Source organism: Oncorhynchus mykiss, chromosome 12 (assembly GCF_013265735.2).
Source record: "Oncorhynchus mykiss isolate Arlee chromosome 12, USDA_OmykA_1.1, whole genome shotgun sequence".
Classification (NCBI taxonomy): domain Eukaryota; kingdom Metazoa; phylum Chordata; class Actinopteri; order Salmoniformes; family Salmonidae; genus Oncorhynchus; species Oncorhynchus mykiss.
The window spans coordinates 27455653-27473738 of record NC_048576.1 but is presented as its reverse complement, the minus strand read 5'-3'; positions in this window follow the sequence as shown (position 1 = coordinate 27473738).

The following is an 18086-nucleotide window of genomic DNA, read 5'->3' as shown; positions in this document are numbered from 1 at the left end:
TAGAGCTGCGACCTGAAGATCACTGATGTCATGATTCAACCTTGTTTTTTCCAGAGTTCCCAGTTGTCTTGAAAGCACCATTAATCCAGAGAATGCTAGACTTTGATTGCAAAGTTTGACCAAATTTGCCCTCAAGAAGGACCGCCGCGCCACTTTCCTGTTTAAGTGAGCACAGCACAAGGTGAGTCCAAAAATGTCTTGTATGCTGCTGCATAAATTATGTAATATGCTATGGAGCTATGTATGCCGTAGCTAAGAAAGTAATACTAAGTGTATGTTGTGTAGTAAGCTGTTAGTAGCCCATGTGCATCACTTTAATAATTTGGTCCCTTTCCCCATAACTTAACCTACTGTTCTGACATGGTGGTGCACATGTAGCCTATAACTTGTTTTAGAATCAAATCAAATGTATTTGTCACATACACATGGTTAGCAGATGTTAATGCGAGTGTAGTGAAATGCTTGTGCTTCTAGTTCCGACCATGCAGTAATATCTAACAAGTAATATAACCTAACAATTTCACAACTACCTTATACACACAAGTGTAAAGGAATGAATACGAATATGTACATAAAAATATATAGAGAACTGTAATCATCTAATATTGTAAGAGGTTTCACTGTCTGCTTATATGCTCCCTTTTATTTATCCTACGGTTCTGACTTGGTGTACAGGGAGAATACTGTAAGAACGGCCAATGTTCTGAATTCTGTCATTGTACATTTCAAATAGTTATATCGACTACGTCATCATTGCTCGCTCATTAATGTCTTAATCGAAATTACGGATTAACTCTTACCTGCTCGTTGTTCCCTTATGCCATAGTTTGTACATCTCAATTGTCATTAGAAACCATATTTGTTTAAGCAAGTCAGCCATATCAGCTAGGTTTTTTCAAAGGCAGTAAATGAGTGAACTGTTTCGCTGCCAGACAAGGCTCCGCTGTTAGCCATGTTTAGCGGTGGATTCACTCCATGGTGCTGAAAAGAAAGCTCTGCTGTTGGGACAGCTTTACGGATAAAGCACTAAATAAACTTCAGTTAGTGCTAAACACGGCAGCTAGAATCTTGACTAGAACCCCAAAATCCAATTCACACACTTATCAAGAGTACATCCCTACAGACTGATCCGGTGGGCTCACTAAACTCCGACGCTTCATTTGTAAATTATGTCTGAGTGTTGGAGTTGCCGTCTAGTTTGCTTAATATAAGGAATTTTAAATTATTTATACTTTTATTTTTGATACTTAAGTATATATTAGCAATTAAATTTACTTATACTAATAATAATATAATAATAATATTCTTAAGTGTATTTAAAACTACATACTTTCAGACTTTTACTCAAGTAGAATTTTACTGGGTGACTTTTACTTTTGTCATTTTCTATAATGGGATCTTTACTTTTACTCAAGTATGACAATTGAGAACTTTTTCCACCACTGGAAATCAACACATTAAACCAGACACTTCATCTCTTCAAACCCTTCACTCCGGGTCGTACAATCTAAAATACACACAAGGGATCTGTAGACTCAGATTGTTTCCATGGTTCAAACCTATAAAACCATTGCAGTAGAATGTTTTAACTTAAGACCTTTGCTTCATACAGTTACACATATGCTTCGTTACACAATTTAATTTATGGATTCTGGCAATGACATTCAGCTGGAGCTTTTGTCGCTTGTGGCATGTTAATGACAGATCGGCATCTCAAATGTTTTGTCTAAATTAACATACATTTTGGAGTGTGCAGACCTCCACAAACCGCCGGATACTCCAAATAAACAATTTGGGACAAGCCTAAATTAATTATGTGCACGGTTGACCACCCCCCTCCCTTCCGGCACTCACTCTTCTGGTGTTTCTTCATTTTCTTCTTCAAATAGTGTTTCAGTTCGTTCAAAGTGAATTTCACTTGATAATGTCCTGATTTCAAGGACCAGAACAACAGTTTGTTTCTAATTCAGGAAATCAAGACAAACTATTCACTGTATGAAAAACTATTACTTCTACCAATATTCTTAATACAAAAGTCTAAGACAAATGTCAAAGAGAATAACGACACACAGTTGAAACCATTTTTGCAAATTGGCTCCCCTATCATCTTGCCGATCTCACCCCAGAGTAACAAGGTCAGGGAGTTAGAGGGTTAATCCTTAGGGAGAAATCCAAACCATCCAGTAGACCTAACCTGGTGAGATTTGTATGGAAGCAAGACCAAAACAACAGCAACAATACACACAAAACAAACAAAACAACAACAACATACACTTCTTCCCTTTTGACACATGACTCACAATGTGATTGATGTGTAAAAAAACACCACTCGTGGTCCGAATCACATATATAGGACTATTGATAAATGATAAATTAATATTGATAAATTATCAGTATTTACATATTACATTTAAATCTCACCCAATGACTCTAGACTTTCTAGTGAGTGTGATCAGGCCTCACCAGAAAGTCAGGTCAGAGGTGGTTCAACCCCATTAACTTCTTCGGGCTAGGGGGCAGTATCCGGAGGTTTGGATGAATGAGGTGCCCAAAGTAAACTGCCTGTAACTCAGGCCTAGAAGCTAGGATATGCAGATAATTAGATAGAAAACACTCTAGTTTCCAGAACTGTTAAAATGTCTGTGAGTATAACAGAACTGATACGTCAGGCGACACCCGAGAACAATCCATCCAGAAAAAAAAAATTCAGCTCACCCTTGATTACAATGGCTGTCAATGGGAATATAAAAGGAAGACCTCCCAGATTGCAGTTCCAAGGGCTTCCAATAGATGTCAACAGTCTTTAGAAAGAGTTTCAGGCTTGTTTTTTGAAAAATGAGCTAGAATTTTTTATTTTTTCTAAGTGGCTCCCATTTTGGCTGAAGTGTTTGTAGCACGTTCCGGTGAGTGCGCGTACTTCGTTATTTATCTCCAGTAATGGTTTCCGGTATTCTCCGTCTTAAAATGTATTGTTTATTTACATATTAGGGTACCTGAGGATTGATTAGGAACGTTGTTTGATATGTTTGGAAGAAGGTTATTGGTAACGTACGGGATTCGTTGGTATGCATTTTGAATGAGGGAAACCAGTGAATTACTGAGTCTAGAGTGCATATGAAACAACTGACTTTGTTCGGAATATAAAGGACTTTATCAAACAAAAGGACCATTTGTTATGTAGCTGAGACCCTTGTGATTGCAACCAGATGAAGATCTTCAAAGGTAAATTATTTTATCGCTATTTCTGACTTTCGTGACGCCTCTGCTTGGTTGGAAAATGTATGTAATGCTTTTGTGTGCGGGGAGCTGTCCTCAGATAATCACATGGTGTGCTTTCGCCGTAAAGCCTTTCTTGAAATCTGACAAAGCGGCTGGATTAAGAAGAAGTTTTTAAATGATGAATGACACTTGTATTTCCTTGAATGTTTAATATTACGATTTCTGTCATTTGCATTTCGCGCTCCGCAATTTCACTGGATGTTGTCGAGGTGAGACGCTAGCGTCCCAATGATCGGTAAGAAGTAAAGTGAGTGTTTATTTCCCTTTTCTTTTCTTTACCTCAGACTCATTTTTAAAAGACATTTCAAACATTGGGTTTACATTGGGTTTTTCAGTACATTTCTTATCAAGAGAATTTACATGTGTGCAACCAAAACTCGGACAATAGATACTTCAGAAAATGTTATTTGTGTGCCCTTTAAGTTGCATCCTTTCTAACCCATGAAAAATCCACTTATACCAAAATAAAAAGACCACACACAATAAATCAAACACAGTATTAACACCACTAACACATTTTCATAACAAGTGGGTTGTGTGTGGGTGCTGGTGTGTGTTGTAAAACGTAGGGTAAAAACAAAGTAAAATGGCCAGGCCTTACTTAATTTGGGAGATCCCTTAATAGGGATCTGGGTACCTTTATACTATATAGTACACAGTCTCAATAACCACTCTCCTGAGGCACCTGTCTCAGGAAACCTTTCAAAGGGAGAGATACAGAATCATTGGTAAACTCGGTAATTAACATTTTGTTAGTTTTCAATATGCTACATTTTAATAATTCCTAAAAAATTCTTCATCTTAATCAAGCTTACTGAATCTTGGGCAGGAAGTCTTGATAAAGACTTGTACAGAATCATACTTCAGACACATCGGATGATACAACAGTGTCCCGTTAAGCAAAATGGGCACCTTCTAAAGTAAACAATCCCAGAACCCCTTTCTTGTAATCTTATCATTTTGACCTGTTGCATTGACATATGTCCTGTACTGACTGTCCCTGTGACATTCCCTAGTCAAAATATGAAACCTGTTGTTTAACAAATCTGCTAGGTCCTTCAAAAATTTGGTGCTGGCTTATCACCTCAATATCCGGTACTTAACACATTTACTTGGATCTACTTCAATTTTGGACACAGTTCCATGTAATGGAAACCGATTATTGTTTTCGATGACATTACCTTCTTACTTAAATCACTGGTGTTACCCAAGCTATAGAATTGAGTAATACTAATTGGAAATAGTCATTACTTAAATGACTGGTGTCACCTAAACTATAGAATTGGGTAATAATAATTGGAAACTGTCAAAAACGTATCTTATTCAATTATTCATACCTCTGTCCAACTATGTCCCTTACAGCCTGTTTGAGTTCAGTGAGTAGCACTTATTCCACTGTTGGGTTATCTATTTGTCCACAGGGAGCTTATCTCTAACCCAAACACCAGTGCAGCCTCTAATATAATGTCCCAAGGCTCAATCTCTCTGTTCGTCATGTGACCTTGTACTGAAACATTTACTTATTCAAATTACTCAAATATTGCATTATTAGAGTACTATGTTTAAGCCACTAATATTACCATTCACTTTGTTACTGTGAAAATATTTTTTATGTTGGGGAGGGGGGTGCAGTTTTTTAAATGTTGGTAAAGACAGGAAAACACCATGATTTATAAACATTTTTTAAAATGAATCTCAAGATTGCTTCTACATTCCCAAGTTCTTCAGTTCCATCTGGGTTTATACTCACAGGGGAGACATTTTCTCTTGGATACACGCATGTGTGAAGATTTTACAGGAATTTACTGGTGCAAATACCATTATTTTAGAATGGTATTTTAATGTGAGGGTTTTTATGCCTAACAGTTAAAATAATTATAAAGGTCTATTCTTGCCTCTAATTTCTTAGTCTGACAAATGTTTCCTAGCTGTCAGATGGGGATAGTTTGAGAAGGACAGCAGGTTGTCCTTTTGCTGACTCACTCATTGCACACTCTGTCCAGGGGTCTTTCCAAACACTACATGGGAAATGTGCAAGGTTTGCCCAAATGTGGATTTCTGTATGACAAATCTGAGTCCTTGAACGGTAAATGCAAAAGCCTATTAGGCCTTACTCATTGCCAGGTGCTCCCAATGAACATAAACATGCAAGAACTGATGGAGATGCATGTATCCTCCTGTTTCTCCGTAAATATTTATCTATACATACAATGCATTCGGAAAAGTATTGAGACCCCTTGACTTGTTACGATAAAGCCATATTCTAAAATTGATTAAATAGTTTTCCCCCCTCATCAATGTACACACAATAACCCATAATGACAAAGCAAAAACAGTTTTTTAGACATTTTTTGCCCAAAAAATAAATAACTGAAATATGACATTTGCATAAGTATTCAAACCCTTTACTCAGCACCTTTTTGTTGAAGCACCTTTGGCAGCGATTACAGCCTCGAGTCTTCTTGGGTATGACGTTACAAGCTGTATTTGGCACGCCTGTATTTGGGGAGTTTCTCCCAATCCTCTGCAGATCCTCTCAAGCTCTGTCAGGTTGGATGGGGAGCGTTGCTGCACAGCTTTTTTTAGGTCTCTCCAGAGCTGTTCGATTTGGTTGAAGTCCGGGCTCTGGCTGGACCACTCAAGGACATTCAGAGACTTGACCCAAAGCCACTCCTGCGTTGTCTTGGCTGTGGGCTTAGGGTCGTTGTCCTTTTCAGAACTGAAAGATACTTGGTCATTTCTTCAAACAATCATCTTTATTTAATATCGATTAATTATTGCAATAATGAAACCGACAGTCTTGACTGCTGGACTGAGAGTCTGAATCATACAGAGAATACCAGGTCTTTATATACCAAACTTAAAACTGCTTCAGCCATAGCTGGCTCCAGGCTTCGTTTCCCAGACGCAAAGATGAGAACAAACACTGAAATGTTTGTTCTATTCCTTCAGGCTCTCTTGAGTCACACACACAATCTCATCTATAGAATGCAGGCCCAGTTAAACCGGAGACATACAGTGCCTTGCGAAAGTATTCGGCCCCCTTGAACTTTGCAACCTTTTGCCACATTTCAGGCTTCAAACATAAAGATATAAAACTGTATTTTTTTGTGAAGAATCAACAACAAGTGGGACACAATCATGAAGTGGAACGACATTTATTGGATATTTCAAACTTTTTTAACAAATCAAAAACTGAAAAATTGGGCGTGCAAAATTATTCAGCCCCTTTACTTTCAGTGCAGCAAACTCTCTCCAGAAGTTCAGTGAGGATCTCTGAATGATCCAATGTTGACCTAAATGACTAATGATGATAAATACAATCCACCTGTGTGTAATCAAGTCTCCGTATATATATGCACCTGCACTGTGATAGTCTCAGAGGTCCGTTAAAAGCGCAGAGAGCATCATGAAGAACAAGGAACACACCAGGCAGGTCCGAGATACTGTTGTGAAGAAGTTTAAAGCCGGATTTGGATACAAAAAGATTTCCCAAGCTTTAAACATCCCAAGGAGCACTGTGCAAGCGATAATATTGAAATGGAAGGAGTATCAGACCACTGCAAATCTACCAAGACCTGGCCGTCCCTCTAAACTTTCAGCTCATACAAGGAGAAGACTGATCAGAGATGCAGCCAAGAGGCCCATGATCACTCTGGACGAACTGCAGAGATCTACAGCTGAGGTGGGAGACTCTGTCCATAGGACAACAATCAGTCGTATATTGATTCTTCACAAAAAAATACAGTTTTATATCTTTATGTTTGAAGCCTGAAATGTGGCAAAAGGTTGCAAAGTTCAAGGGGGCCGAATACTTTCGCAAGGCACTGTATGTCTCACATGCACCACTAATGATAGAATGGAATGTGGCTGTAAAGTTCTCTCACCCTCTAGTAAAACCCATTTGCTCAATGCCCAAACTAGCTGCAGGAAGCTAGAGTGGACACCATAAAAACTCAGCCTTAGCAGGCCAGTCTTACTCTTAGTTAAAATTATAGTCTTTTACTATTAATATCAAACAAATAAGGTAAGTATGTAATTTTTCTATCACATTCCCCTCAAGAAGCTAAGCTTCTTTTGGAAAAATAAAGGATACAAGCATTATATAATTATTGTTAAACATACATTTAAACAAACAATGTACATATTTCTGGTGCCTGACATTTCATCCATAGTAAACAACCTTTATTTGGGTTGCTGAGTTTTAAACCATTCTTATCTAAACACTGTCAATCTGGAACAGAACATTAAACATAAAAATGTAATCAAACACAAGCTTCATTACAGCAAATCGGACAGTCATCACACTAGCACCATACACAAAAGTAGGGGGTCGGCATGATAAAAATGTCCACCACATTTAGAACGAACCCTTCCTACACCAGTGACAGACACTCTGGGCACTTTGTACACTTAGTAGGAACATGAGCTCCACATCTGGGTCCTTATGCTCAGAATTGGGGTCATCATCAGAGATGCAGTCAGGAATAGGTCAGGGAAATCGTTCAGTTTCCAAATCGTAATTAAAACCCAATTAATTATCCAACCAAAATGTATAATGACATTGGTTATATCACTCAAAATGAAAACCCCCAACTTAACATAGTATATCAATACTGGCAGAATGTACATTTATATTAAACGTACAACATATTCATCTCATAATTGTAGTATTAAGTTTCTCATCAGAGTTATAATTACAGATCAGTATCTCAATGCATACTTAGCCTAAATAACTATCAATTTAGCAGTGTAGACCTCAATCAACCTGATAGCCCACAATAACAATTTCAGACGAGCCTAAATCAATTACGGGTACAGTTGACCAACCCCCTCCCTTCTCCGGCACTCAATATTCTGGCAATTCTTAATTTTCCTTCTTAATATAGCTTCACAGTTCAAAATGGATGGCCCATGACAATGTCCCAATTTCAACCCCACCACAACTCATTATGTCTCGTCTATTTGCCAACCAGTATACCAGCAATATGAGAGAAGTTTTGGAACGGATCTCTCTCCATGCTCACTCCACGTGGACTTCTGTTGAACTCCAGAGAGAAAAAGGCAGTTGAGGACTTCAACTGGATGCTGTTTTTTATTTTTATTTCACCTTTATTTAACCAGGTAGGCCAGTTTAGAACAAGTTCTCATTTAAAACTGCGACCTGGCCAAGACAAAGCAAAGCAGTGCGACACAAACAACAACACAGAGTTACACATGGAATAAACAAACGTACAGTCAATAACACAATAGAAAAGTCTATATACAGTGTGTGCAAATTAAGTAAGATTAGGGAAGTAAGGCAATAAATAGGCCGTAGTGGCAAAATAATTTCAATTAAGCAAATAAACACCGGAGTGATAGATGTGCAGAAGATACATTTCGTATCCCAGGTCTACAGTAAGTTTCTTCAATACATTTTTATCAAAATAATTCACGTGGTCAATTAAAACTGAAAAAAAATCTGAAAATTCTATGTGTGTGTGTGTGCCCCTTTAAGAAACGTTGGCACTAACCCATATTCACAACTAGTAAGTTGTGTGTTTGTGTGTGTGTTTGGTAAGCCATATGACAAAAACAAAATGGACAGTCCTTATTTAATTTGGTAGTTTACGGCATAATCTTGATACCTTTATAACTGTAAAACTGCTGAATTCCACTAACTCCTCTCCCAAGACCATAGCCTCAGGCAACATTTCAAAGAGCGAGAAAATGACTTACCCCATCCTCTTGGAAGAGGTAAGAATGTAATTTTTCACACTAGTCTACAAGTACCTGCCGCTGAAAAACGTCCCCACAGCATGATGCTGCCACCACCATGCTTCACCGTACGGATGGTACAAGGTTTCCTCCAGACGTGAGGCCAAAGAGCTCAATCTTCATTTAATCAAAGCAGAGCATCTCGTTTCTCATGGTCTGAGAGTATTTAGGTGACTTTTGGCAAACTCCAAGCGGGCTGTCATGTGTCTTTTACTGAGGAGTGGCTTCCATCTGACCACTTAACCATAAAGGCCTGATTGGTGGAGTTCTGCAGAGATGGTTGTCCTTCTATAAGGTTCTCCCATTTCCACAGAGGAACTCTATAGATCTGTCAGTGACCATCAGGTTTTTGGTCACATCCCTGACCAAGGCCCTTCTCCCCCGATTGCTCAGTTTGGCCGGGCGGCCAGTTCTAGGAAGAGTCTTTGTGGTTCCAAACTTCTTCCATTTAAGAATGATGGAGGCCACTGTGGTCTTGGGGAACTTTAATGCTGCAAACATTTTGTTGGTACCCTTCCCCAGACCTGTGTCTCGACACAATCCTGTCTCGGAGCTTTACAGACAATTCCTTCGACCTCATGGCTTGGTTTTTGCTCTGACATGCACTGTCAACTGTGGGACCTTATACAGACAGGTGTGTGCCTTTCCAAATTATGTCCATCCAATTGAATTTACCACAACTGGACTCCAATAAAGGTGTAGAAACATCTCAAGGATGATCAATGGAAACAGGATGCACCTGAGCTCAATTTCAAGTCTCATAGCAAAAGCTTTGAATACTGTAAATACGTTATTTCTGTTATCAAAAAACCTGTTTTTGCTTTGTCATTATGGGGTATTGTGTGTAGATTGCTGAGGATTAGTATTTTTTTAATACATTTTAGACTAAGGCTGTAACGTTTACAAAATGTGGAAAAGGTCAAGGGGTCTGTAAACTTTCCAAAGGCACTGTAGCCTCAGATTGGACAATGCCATTGTCGTAGTAATAGGACATTCATTCATCCTTTTCTCTCTGAGCCACCACTGGAGTCACAATACTTGTAGCAATTTTAAAAAATCCTTTTTGACATCGTGTCTCAGTTTTATTGCTCCCCAGGCTCTTTCTCCCCATGCAAGTGCCTTTTCTGGTCCCACAGTCGCTTACTCTTTTTTTCCCCCAGCAACCAGCAGATTCTCAGGGCCATTTTCCGCATCATCACCATATTGAAAAACACACTTCCAAAATGTAGTAACATGACAGATGGGTCTTTGACTGTAGGCTATTGACGTGGGCACACAGTCACTAAAAGGATTTTGTTTGGCTTAAGTGAGTGCACGTGCCAATCTCTCTGCGTTCATGCTGCCATACGTCATGGACTATAGTGTGTCCCATAGGATAACTGATGTGTTTTTCCATGGCTCCATCAGTCACTCTGATTATATGATTGAAAACAAGTCAATTAGATTTGGATGTCATGGCTAAGGTTTCCCACAGCTACTGCAGTGACCTCCAGTTCATTAAAGGAGCTGTGAAATGTGTCTCTCTGACTGACTCTTTTTGGACATACCTATGCTAAATATTTATATAAGTGACCCTGTAGCTGATTGGGGGTTTGACTTAAGATAGTGTACATGGATTACTGAACTATATACAGTTGAAGTCGGAAGTTTACATACACCTTAGCCAAATACATTTAAACTCAGTTTTTCACAATTCCTGACATTTAATCCTAGTAAAAATTCTCTGTCTTAGATCAGTTAGGATCACCACTTTATTTTAAGAATGTGAAATGTCAGAATAATAGTTGAGAGAATGATTTATTTCAGCTTTTATTTCTTTCATCACATTCCTAGTGGGTCATAAGTATACATACACTCAATTAGTATTTGGTAGCATTAACTTTAAATTGTTTAACTTGGGGCAAACGATTCAGGTAGCCTTCCACAAGCTTCCCACAGTAAGTTGGGTGAATTTTGGCCCATTCCTCCTGACATAGCTGGTGTAACTGAAACAGATTTGTAGGCCTCCTTGCTTGCACACACTTTTTCAGTTCTGCCCACATATTTTCTATAAGATTGAGGTCAGGGCTTTGTGATGGCCACTCCAATACCTTGACTTTGTTGTCCTTAAGCCATTTTGCCACAACTTTGGAAGTATGCTTGGGGTCATGGTCCATTTGGAAGACTCATTTGTGACCAAGCTTTAACTTCCTGACTGATGTCTTGAGATGTCGCTTCAATATATCCACATATTTTTCCCACCTTATGCTGCTATCTATTTTGTGAAGTGCACCGGTCCCTCCTGAAGCAAAGCACCTCCATGTTTGATGCTGCCACCTCCGTGCTTCACAGTTGTGATGGTGTTCTTTGGCTTGCAAGCATCCCCCTTTTTCCTCCAAACATAACGATGGTCATTATGGCCAAACAGTTCTATTTTTGTTTCATCAGACCAGAGGACATTTCTCCAAAAAGTACAATATTTGTCCCCATGTGCAGTTGCAACCATAGTCTGGCTTTTTTCTGGGGGTTTTGGAGCAGTGGCTTCTTCCTTGCTGAGCGTCTTTTCAGGTTATGTCGATATAGAACTCGTTTTACTGTGGATATATATACTTTTGTACCCGTTTCCTCCAGCATCTTCACAAGGTCCTTTGCTGTTGTTCTGGGATTGATTTGCACTTTTTGCATCAAAGTACATTCATCTCTGGGAGACAGAATACGTCTTCTTCCTGAGCGGATTGATGGCTACGTGGTCCCATGGTGTTTATACTTGTGTACTATTGTTTGTAGAGATGAACGTGGTGCCTTCAGGCATTTTGAAGTTGCTCCCAAGGATGAACCAGACTTGTAGAGGTCTACTATTTTTTTCTGAGGTCTTGGCTGATTTCTTTTGATTTTCCCATGATGTCAAGCAGAGGCACGGAGTTTGAAGGTAAGCCTTGAAATATATCCACAGGTACACCTCCAATTGACTCAAATGATGTCAATTAGCCTATCAGAAGCTTCTAAAGCCAGGACATCATTTTCTGGAATTTTACAAGCTGTTTAAAGGCACAGTCAACTTAGTGTATGTACACTTCTTACCCGCAGGAATTGTGATCCTGTGAATTATAAGTGAAATAATGTCTGTAAACAATTGCTGGAAAAATTGTGTGTCATGCACAAAGTAGATGTCCTAACCGACTTGCCAAAACTGTAGTTTGTTAACAAAAAATTTGTGGAGTGGTAGAAAAATTTGTTTTAATGACTCCAACCTAAGTGTACGTAAACTTCAGACTTCAACTGTATACAAACGTATGTGGACACCCCTCAAATTACTAGATTCGGCTATTAAAGCCGCACCCGTTGCTATCAGGTGTATAAAATCAAGCACACAGCCATACAATCTCCATAGAGAGACATTGGCAGTAGAATGGTCTTACTGAAGAGCCCAGTGACATTCAACGTGGCATCGTCATAGAATGACACCTTTCAAAGAAGTCAGTTCGTAATATTTCTGCCCTGCTAGAGCTGGCCCAGTCAACTTACTGTGAAGTGGAAACATTTAGGGGCAACAACTGCTCAGCCTTGAAGTTATAGTCCACAAAAGCTCACAGAACGGGACCACCGAGTGCTGAAGCGCGTAGAGCGTAAAAACCCTCTGTCCTCGGTTGCAACACTCACTACCGAGCTCCAAACTGCCTCTGGAAGAAACATCAGCACAATAACTGTTCCTTGGGAGCTTCATGAAATGGGTTTCCATGGCCGAGCAGACATGCACAATGCCATGTGTAGGCTGGAGTGGTGTAAAAATCGCTGCCATTGGACTCTGGAGCAGTGGAAACGTGTTCTCTGGAGTGGTCACGTTTCACCATCTGGCAGTCCGACGAACAAATCTGGGTTTGGCGGATGCCAGGACAACGCTACATGCCCCAATGTATAGTGCCAACTGTAAAGTTTGGAGGAGGAATAATGGTCTGGGGCTGTTTTTCATAGTTCTGGATAGGCCCCTTAGTTCCAGTGATGGAATTCTTAACGCTACAGAATACAATGACATTGTAGATGATTCTGTGCTTCTGACTTTGTGGCAACAGTTTGAGGAAGGCCCTTTCCTGTTTCAGCACAAAGCGAGGTCCATAAAGAAAAGGTTTGACGATAAAGGTTTGACGATATCGCAATGCACCAACATTTAGTGGAAAGTCTTCCCAGAATAGTGGAGGCTGTTGTAGCAACGAAGCATTAATGCCCATGATTTTGGAATGAGATGTTTGATGAGTAGGTGTCCACATACCTTTGGCCAAGTAGTGCATTTCACTCTTTTTTTCAGACCTCATTGTATACTTCTTTATTGTCAAAGTAAATCTGATACAAACTATTATAGACAGACTACTATGTAAGCTTACCACAGAGTGCTCTGTCAACACCCCATTCAGCATTAGTAAACAAGTATTGAATTACATAATCTGTAAATGACACACAGCTAAAACATTTCCATTACGATCATGTAAAAACATACAAACTATGTAATGTAAAAACAAACAAACGCTCAAATAGTTTAGCAGGCCTATGACATAACTGGGCATAGAGGATTCATCATTTACCGGCCTTCACAGTCAGTGGTACATATTCTCAACTCTCTGGAGTCCAAACAGACATGTTCTGGTGGGATATTTGTGGAACTATGTTGCTCTTCGCTAGAGGCTAAGAGAAGAGAGTTTGACCCAGGAACATCCCTGGGGTTTTAGAAGAAACATTGATACAGGAAGTTTGTGCAAGTCAAATCTCTGTATTGCATAGTGATTGCTATCTGTTTAAACAATTGTATGTTTTCTCCTCCATATGCCTTATAGGTTACACTTACCTCATAAATGCTCTGGAAGTAATATATAATGGAATCAAACAGTCACTGGAGAGCACATTTGGGTGAAGTTTGTTTTAGTTAATACAAATATTGTGAGTAGTGGCTATACACAATGGAGGTTTTATTTTTCATCATGGATATTTGTTTGTGGACAGAGTTATAGCAAAACATTGGCACAGATTATTATATAATTCAGCTCCACATATGTGGATCTTTCAGAGAATTTCTACCTAATCTCCAGTACTTTGATTTTCAAAGATAGAACCAACTCACTTGCACCTGGTTCTGCTTGTTGCTCAGGCATACTAGGAGGTTTTGAATTCCATCCCTTTTGAAGTGCAACATTAACTTGTTGACTCTTGGCTGGCTGAGAGGGGGAGGGAGCTGGAGAGGGATAGATGGAGGTAAGTAATGTCTCCATCCTCCCTTCTCCTAATGAGAGATGGCTGTAATGAGATGTATAGGACAGATATCCTTCCTGTTACCCTGCCACCAGGTCACTACTCTCCCTCCCTACCTCAGCCATCGCTCAACACTAGACCTGGATGATTCATCTCCTCACTGATCACACAACTTCAGGGCCATTAATATGGATTTAAGTTTTAGTGAGGTCCGAAAGGGGGGAGACCTCACAAAAATGTATGTGGATTAATAAATGAAAATATGCGCAGCTTTGAATGATTTTATGTGTGGTATGATTGCTAGTTAGCCTATTGCAGATCTGGACAAATGAACCACCTACCACTATTGTCACTATGAATGGTGGATAGAGGGCAGGGTAGACAGACTGGTAGACTATATCAATGTGGTCTCATAGCACCACGTCATCAACGTGGTCTCATTCGTATTGTTCTGTATGTAAATCCGAGACACTCCGATTAGCATAATATGTTACATTATGAATGGTATGTACTAATTTGTGGATCTCTGTCATTAATTTCATATGATATGTTACGAATTACAATTCATTTGCTATATTACAAATTGAAATTCATACAATATGTTACATATTGCAATTCGTACAATATGTTACGAATGATCAAAATGTACAATATGTTATGAATGTGCAAAACGTATGATATGTTACGAATTCCAATTTGTTGTTGTTAACTTTAGCTATGTGGCTAACGCTAACTCTATGGGTTAGGGGTTAAGGTTAGGGTTTGGAGAAGGATTAGCTAAAATGGTTAAGGTTAGGGGAAGGGTTAGCTAACATGCCAAGTAGTCGCAAAGTAGCTAAAAAGCTAATGTTGTCCGTCATGAGATTTGGACATGCAACCTTTGGGTTGCTAGACGTTAGAGTTATGTGCTTTCCCATCCAACCCAAACCAACCTACCTTGGTTTTTGCCTTAAGTAACCTTCAGCCTTATGTAACCAGATAACCATACCAAACATAAGATATCATACATCCGGATTTACATTTACTATGTTACGTCTAGTATATGAGACCAATCTGACTATTGAGTTGTTATATAGTTAGACTGCGGAAAAGCATAAGAAAAGTACCAAAACACCTTAGGGGAGGCACATGCAAGCAGATGAGTACATTTGGCTAGAATACAGGAAATAACTAGGAACTGTTTGGAAAGTTTCAGCTCATTTGTTGTATTTCCAAACAATTAAAAAACTTTAAAATACTATTTGGAGAACAGCAAAAACAAGCGAAAATGACCCCTGCCATTATCACCTTGGCTGCTGAAGTTTCATTTACCTCAGTCGTTCTACAAAAACCACATAGCGTATTAGCTAAACAATTGTAATGTTAAACTCCTGAAACGGGGGAAATATGAGAAATTATTTACACCGACGTAGCGTCAGCGACGGAACTAAAATGTATGAAATGTTTAGAACTGTATTGTTTGCATTTTGATTGCATTTTAAGATAGGCCATGTGGAGATGATCATATTGAAACATATATATTTTTTAAGTTCCTAACTTTGAACAAATTTGTACAGACCCCAAGTTTGAGAACCACTGTACCAACCTCTCTCTCTCTCTCTGTCTGTCTCCTCTGCTTCCTCCTGCATGCATTGCAACCTGCCTCAGCCTCACCACTGAGCACCACATCACTGTCCGTCTCAGTAGCCTGCTCTCTGTAAAGAAAGTTATTATGAAAACTTAGTAGCATATTTTTTGCTCCTGCTGAGGTACGCTCCGTTTAATATTAGCTTCTTACTTCATCCTTCTAACTGGCAAAGTAAGACTATTTACCAGATATGCACTCATTCTCTAAGAGTTGTTTTTTGTTTGTTTGGGGGATGTGATGTCTGTAGACATGGCAGGCAGTGTTGTGTTCGAGACCACCTAAAGTGAGAGATTCAACACCAAGACCGGATTGAATCCTAGTCAAGACCAAGACCGGAGGGGGGCGAGACCAAGTCAAGACTGGTAGGCTGTAAATAAGAATTTGTTCTTAAAACCTCTTTGGGCTAGGTGGGACGCTAGCGCCCCATCTCGACAACATCCGGTGAAATAGTAGAGAGCAAAATTCAAAATACAAAAACAGTAATATTAAACATTCATGAAAATACAAGTGTCATACATCATTTAAAAGCTTAACTTCTTGTTAATCCAGACGCTTTGTCAGATTTCAAAAAGGTTCAACGGCGAAAGCATACCATGCGATTATCTGAGGACAGCGCCCCGCATACAAAAGCATTAAAACATTTTCCAAACCAGCAGAGGTGTCACAAAAGTCAGAAATAGCGATAAAATAAATCACTTACCTTTTGAAGATCTTCCTCTGTTTGCAATCCCAAGGGATTGTTTATGTACTTCTTTATATCCCAAAAAAGTCAGTTTAGTTGGCGCGTTTGATTCAGTAATCCACCCGTTCCACTCGTTCAACATGCATACAAAGGAATCCCAAAAGTTACCAATAAACTTCGTCCAAACAAGTCAAACAACGTTTCTAATCAATCCTCAGGTACCCTAATATGTAAATAAATTATCAAATTTAAGACGGAATGTAGTAATCATTACCGGAGATAAATAACGAAGTGCGTGCCCTCATCCACACGTGCCACAAGACTACAGTCCAAAATGAGAGCCACCTTGAAAAACTACAATTACTAAGTCATTTTTCCGAAAACAAGCCTGAAACCCTTTCTAACGACTGTTGACATCGAGTGGAAGCCATAGGAGCTGCAATCTGGAAGGATTTCCCTTGAATATCCCATAGACAAGCATTTCAATGGGTGGTGACCTCAACATTTTGGGGGGGGGATGGATTCTCCTCAGGTTTTCGCCTGCCATATCAGTTCTGTTATACTCACAGACATTATTTTAACAGTCTATCCACTGCTATCAATTATATGCATATCCTAGCTTCTGGGCCTGAGTAACCGGCAGTTTCCTTTGGGCACGTCAATCATCCGAACTTCCGAATACTGCCCCCTAGCCGTAACTGACTTGACTAGTGAAATAAAAAGACAGAGACTAGAAGGGGGACAAGGGGTTCGAGAACAAATTCTTATTTACAATGACGGCCTACCAAAAGGCAAAAGGCCTCCTGCGAGGATGGGGGCTGGGAGAATAAAAAAAAAAAAAAAAAAAATATAGGACAAAACCCAGATCACAACAAGAGAGACACCAGAACACTACATAAAGAGAGACCTAAAACAACAACACAGCATGATAGCAACACAACATGACAACAACATGGTAGCAACACAACATGGTAGAAGCCCAAAACATGGTACAAATATTATTGGCCACAAACAACAGCACAAAAGGCAAGAAGTTAGACAACACAATACAGTCATGGCCAAAAGTTTGGAGAATGACACAAATATAAATTTTCACAAAGTTTGCTGCTTCAGTGTCTTTAGATATTTTTGTCAGATGTTACTATGGAACACTGAAGTATAATTACAAGCATTTCATAAGTGTCAAAGCCTTTTACTGACAATTACATTAAGTTGATGCAGAGTCAATATTTGCAGTGTTGACCCTTCTTATTCAAGATCTCTGCAATCCGCCCTGGCATGCTGTCAATTAACTTCTGGGCCACATCCTGACTGACGGCAGCCCATTCTTGCATAATCAATGCTTGGAGTTTGTCAGAATTTGTGGGTTTTTGTTTGTCCACCCGCCTCTTGAGGATTGACCACAAGTTCTCAATGGGATTAAGATCTGGGGAGTTTCCTGGCCATGGACCCAAAATATCGATGTTTTGTTCACCGAGCCACTTAGTTATCACTTTTTCCTTATGGCAAGGTGCTCCATCA